Source organism: Elephas maximus, chromosome 6, assembly GCF_024166365.1.
Source record: "Elephas maximus indicus isolate mEleMax1 chromosome 6, mEleMax1 primary haplotype, whole genome shotgun sequence".
NCBI lineage: Eukaryota > Metazoa > Chordata > Mammalia > Proboscidea > Elephantidae > Elephas > Elephas maximus.
In genome coordinates this window covers 142151818-142157817 of record NC_064824.1, presented here as the reverse complement: position 1 = coordinate 142157817, position 6000 = coordinate 142151818, and the positions used below count along the sequence as shown (strand labels likewise).

The 6000-nt window shown below is 47.3% G+C and overlaps 1 pseudogene; it reads right to left on the bottom strand.

Annotated features, from left to right (window-relative positions):
• Positions 1-2553: 2553 nt before the first annotated feature.
• On the bottom strand, positions 2554-3465 carry LOC126078387 (olfactory receptor 12-like; annotated as a pseudogene).
• Positions 3466-6000: the final 2535 nt, after the last annotated feature.

The following is a 6000-nucleotide window of genomic DNA, read 5'->3' as shown; positions in this document are numbered from 1 at the left end:
CCTTGCTGGTGTGAGATGGAATCTCATCGTAGTTTTAATTTGCATTTCTCTAATGGCTAATGATCGAGAGCATTTTCTCATGTAAGACATAGATAAATTTTTTGTGTGTTTTTCATTTTACCTTTAACACTTACCACTGTATTGTATGTATGCAGCTTCCTTTTTTCCACTTCACATTGTATTCTCAAGGTCCGTCCTTACTCCATGTGTTTACTTCAAAAGTTTTAAACATCACACGACTGTGTCTCAATGTATTTGTGCAGTCTTCTGTTGGAGGATATTTAGTCTTTTTTGTTCTGTGTGTCTGTTTTCCAGTGATGAATAATATAACAATGATCAGCTTTTCCCCTCTAAGGGAAAAAAGTGAATCCTTTAGTAGGGAAAGTCACATTTTGTTCCTCAACCTCATTTATAAACATATTAATCGTACATCTGGAGGCTCCATTGTATCTTTCCACGTTTTTTCATTCAATCACACTACTCAGCCCCAGGGGTGAAAGCCTTCCCTGTCAGGACACCCTGGTTACATGGAAGAGGACACAGTGCACGATCCCCTTTGGTGACCAGGGGAATGGCACATTGTGGGGCTACAAGGTTATTGATGCCAACACTTGTAGTTCTGTTCTAGGTTCTTTACCAAGGGTCTGTGCAGCTGGCCTGTCTGTATTTGTAACTTCTGTGAGAACATGGGGGTGAACTGTTCTATCTATAAATTACCTTGCTTTTGACTGTCTTTGGTGAACAGGTGCATCACATTAATTTTTTTCTTCTTTTTCCACTTAAATGGCCAAATTTCTCTTCAAATGTTTGAACTGATTAAACACAATCAGCAGTGTGTGAGTTCCCATTTTCTCCATCCTTCCTTGTTTTGATGGGTGTGTTAAGTACATAGCATTAAAAAGAAATTGCATCTTCTATCTTCTAATGACTTCCAGTATCTTCTCAAAACATCATCAGCCATTTGATTTACATTTTAAATTAGATATCTGGCAATACTACACTTTGGATTGCTAGAGTTTTCAAAGGAGTCTTGATTTTTGCAGGACAAGTTCCTCCTCTTTGTTTTTACTTTTCATAAATTCTTTGGCTATTCTTTGACATGATGAATCCTATTGTAGAATCAGTTTGCTCAATTCTATAAAAATCCTGTTAAGGTTGAGGTAACATTGAATTTATAGATTAACATGAAAAATTAAGATCTTTATAATATTGACCCTTCCCATCCATGAACACACTGTGTGTCCACATATACCTGGACTTTTGAGACAAAAGTGGCTGTTTTAGTTAAGTAGTGCTGCTATAACAGAAATAGCATGAGTGGAGACTTTAACAAATAGAAGCTTATTCTCTCACAGTTTAAGAAGCTAGAAGTCCAAATTCAGGGTGCCAGCTCCAGAGGAACGGTTTCTCTGCCACCTCTGGAGGTAGGTCCTTGTCATCAATCTTTCCCTGGTCTAGGAGCTTCTGAGCACAGGGACCCCAGGTCCAAAGGACACGCTTACTCCTGGCTCTTCTTTTTTGGTGGTTTGAGGTCTCCCATCTCTTGCCTAGCTTCTTTCTCCTTTTACCTCTTGTAAGATAAAAGATGATGCAGGCCATACCCCAGGGAAACTCCCCTTATATATGATCAAGTCTGTGACCTGAGTAAGGGTGTTGCATCCCACCCTAAACCTCTTTAACATAACCTCATCTTGCCTCATTAAGCACAGGCAGAGATCAGGATTTACAACACACAGGGAAATTACATCAGATCACAAAATGGAGGGCAACCACAGGATACTGGGAATCATGGCCTAGCCAAGTTGACACACATTTTTGGGGGGACACAATTCAATCCATAACAGTGATATTGTACTGCAGTTGGGAAGGATCGCTCTTCCGTAAATAATAGTCAATAGATAGCCATTTGGCAAAAAGGTAAAACTTGACCCTGCCTCAAAACAACCACAAAAATTAATTGCATATGAATTGTCTCTCTTAATATAAAAGGCTGGTCAATTAAACTTCTAAAACATAACCTGGAGGACTTTCCCTGTGATGTTGGTATGCAGTTTTTTTGTGATATAGACACAGAATAATAGATGGATAAACTTACTACATTAAATGTAAGAAATTCTGTTGATTGAAAGACACCATTAGAGAGTGAAAATGAAAACCACAAAGTAGAAGAAGATATTTGAGCATCATACCATCAACAAAGGTCTCATCTCCAGAACATATAAGGAACCCCTACAAATCAATAAGAAAAAGACAGTTAAGTGCAAACCATAGATACTACTCCCAGCAGAATATCCAAATGACCACTAAATTTATGAAAAGATGCCCAATCTCATTCACCAGTAGGAAAATGGAAGTGACCCATAATAACAGATACATCAAATGGCTAAAATTAAATTAAAAAAAATATATATATACAATACTGATTTCACACAATGTGAAGCAACTGGATCTGTTATATTCTTTTTGGGTGGCATAAAAATTGCTATAAATCTCTTTGAAAATTGCTTGATAGTATTTAAAAATGAACTTCTGCCTACTCATTACAGCCCTCCTTCACATGGCTAAGTGTTTCTGGACCAGCCTCTTCAGGGCCTCCTTCACTTCCTTGTTCTGTAGACTGTAGATGAGGGAGTTGAGCATGGGAATGACCAAGGTGTAGACGATGGAGACCGCCTTGCCCTGTTCCATGGACTCCACAGCCCCTGGCTAGGTGTACATCACAAAGACGGTCCCATAGGACAGGGACACAGCAACCATGTGATAGCCACAGGTAGAGAAGAACTCGTGTCTCCCGGTCCCCCAGTTCATCCTCAGGACAATAAGGGTGGTCCCCACGGTGATCAGCCTGCAAATGCCGAACGTGACCAGTTCATTGAAGGCTGTGTTGACACAGGTGATGCGGAGCAGAGGTGGCATATCGCAGAAGTGGTTGACGCGGTGGGAGCTACAGAATGGGAGGCAGAATGTGAGGCTGATCTGCAAGATGGAGTTGAGCCAGCCTCCAAAGTAGGTACCTAGTGCCAGGTGGGCGCAGGCTGAAGGACACATGGTAACCGGATAGTGCAGGGGGTTGCAGATGGCCATGAAACGGTCATAGGCCATAACAGCCAGGAGAAAGTGCTCAGTTGTGTTCAGCAGGGAGAAGAAGAACTGGGTGGCATAGATGGCTAAGGTGATGGCCTTGGTTGGGGAGAATAAGTTGGCCAGGGCCTTGGGGGTGATGACGGAGGAGTAGCAGAGGTCCAGGAGGGAGAGGTTCTTGAGCAAGAAGTACATGGGAGAGTGGAGACGGACGTCCACTGTAATGACCATGATCATTGTGAGGTTTCCCAGCAGGGTCACCACGTTTAGGGCCAGGAACACAACAAAGAGCAGAGCCTGAGTCTCCAGCCCACCCTCATATCACACTAGCACAAACTCCTGCAAAGAGAGATCCGAGAGGTTCCCATCACCTTGGGTCAACATGGCCTCAGAGTAAGGACAAGGTGAGGTAGAGAGGGGCCAGCAAGAGGGAGTCAGTCAGTGTCCACTGTCACATGTGCCCCTGGAGCACAGGGCCTGTTAGTGGTACTTTGTCTGCTGACAAAGAGATGACAGGCGCCCAGCTCCTGAAGAGCTTGACCTACAAGGGCGACATTTCCTCTTCATCTGTTAATTCATTGATATGTATCAAGCAATCGCCCTGAGTCTGAGATGCTGCTATGGATGGATGAACGATGAATGGTTGGATGGATGATTGATGGGGGGGCGGTTACAGAAAAGCCTGACACAGTTGAGTTAAATAGCCCGCTTGTGGGACAGTATGTCAGCCCCCCAGCTCCTGAAAGTTCTTGCTTACCTCCCCCCATGGGCCTAGTTTTTCCTAGGTGCTTGCCCGACCCTACCTGAGTATCTGACCCTGTTCTTCCTGCCTTATCCACGAATTAGCAACTCAGCAATGTTTACTTAATGCACCCGGTGACTATAATAGTTCCGCCGCAAGCTGGAGGCTGAACAGGGATCAGCCCACATCAGGCTACTGCGAGTACTATCTGTCTCCTTTGCTGGACTCTGCCCACCTTGGCAACCCTGACCCATTGCTGTTGAGTTGATTCTGACTCATAGTGACCCTGTAAGACAGAGTAGAAATGCCCCATAGGGTTTCCAAGGCTGTAATCTTTATGGAAGCAGATGGTCATTTCTTTTCTCCCTCAGAGCCACTGGGTGGTTTCGAACCACTGATATTTCAGTTAGCAGTGGAGCGCTTAACCACTGTGCAACCAGGGCTCCTTGTCTGGACTCTAGTGGCCCTCCATCAGTCAGGGTTTCTGTCCCTTGAGAGTCTCAGGGGGCTGCCACCAAAGTCCAGCTGTCAGGCAGATCCTGGAGAGCAGCTCAGTCTCAGGGTCTGAGAGCCAGCAGAGAGCGGTGGGACACATGTAGAGATATCTTCCTCACTGTCCCCGTGGCTGGCGCACCCCCCATACCCATTAGCTTCCCCTCTGGGCTCAATTTGCTGTGAGCACAACAGCCACTCAGCACTGGAATGTCTGTCCTAGTCTGTGTGGACTTCTTCCACCAGGGGCTGCTTGCTACCCCACCTCGGCACAAACCACACAGGAGAGCCATGAGCAGAGGCTGGGCACCACACCTGGGGGACTGGTAACAGGTGTAGGTTGTGAAGGCTGGCCAGAATACTGAGGGAGTGGCCACCCTAGTGAAGGAGGAGTGGGCAGAGGTGGTAGGGGGCAGGCTGTGACGTCACAGGGAGGGTTTGGGGTGCGTGTGCTTGTGCAGGCTGATTTCAGTGTGGATGATTAGCTTCCTTGAGGCAGACCTGGGGCATCATGGAGAGGGTGCCTTTGAAGGGAGTGAGCTCCCCGACCAGGAGGTGTGTAAGCAGAGGCGGGTGGTCAGTGGTGAGAAGTAGAGGAGGAATCGTCCCCACGTCCCTTCAAGCCCCACAGTGCTCCTACAAGGTGGTTGGTGACAACATAGATATTCAAACAGATGGAAGGATGGGTGGGCCAAAGTCCTCTCCCAGTGAGACATTGACTGCCACCCTCACACAGCAGCCATTTGGGACCATCAGTACTGCCATGCCACTGGAACCCCCACCTCCCTAATAGGGAGCTGTGTGCCAAGGGCAGAGTGGAGCACTGCCCCAACTACGGGCAGGAGCTCCAGGAGGCCTGGCAGAGCTGGTGGCCCCTGGCTGCCTACCCCCACACTGACACACATACAGTGAGGACCACTGTGACCCATCTGTCCAGTAGCCTCAGCAAATGAGCTCACTTTGCTCCTTCTGCCTCGAGGCCCTCAGTTTAATGTCCCTGTGGTTATTTTCCAGACAAGTAACTCCCCTCAGGGGCTTCCAGCTCCTCACAAACCTGACTGTCCAGGACATGGGAACCCAGAAGGTTGTTGGTATGTTTATTTGCAAAGCCATGTTCCCTGTTTAAGTTTGGAGAACACACAGGCCCATCACTCTGGCTGGTTTAGCTGAACCCGGGGGCTGCTCAGTAGATCAGTCTTTAGCTGAGCAGTGGAAATGTCTTTGTGGTGTGGAAGGCCTATGATGAACACCCCACAGCTCTTCATTCAACTCTTGTCCTCAGAGAGAGGTCCCAGGACGAGCAGCCTCAGCATCACCTGGGAGCCTGTTTGTACAAGATCCCCAAGCATTTCTGTTCACATTGAACTTGAACAAGTACTGCCTCCTTGTCCTGGAGGCGGAGGGCAGCTCTTGGTGAGCCCTCGGCTTGGCAGGGGTGAAGTCAGGTTCCTCTGTCCTCCTGGGAACCCGTTGTCAGGGCAACTGTACCCCACGCCCTGCTGAGCAGTTTCACCACAGTCCCCTCTATTTATCATGACGGTCACAACTCACGCAAGGCCACAAAGCCAGGGCCTGTATTCCTGGGTGGCTGGGCTCCTGACTTCTGGTCTGTGCTGATGGTGATGACCCCAGCCACCCAGTACTGGACCCTCTACAGTGAAGTGAGCAAGGGGAGGGAGCATGTG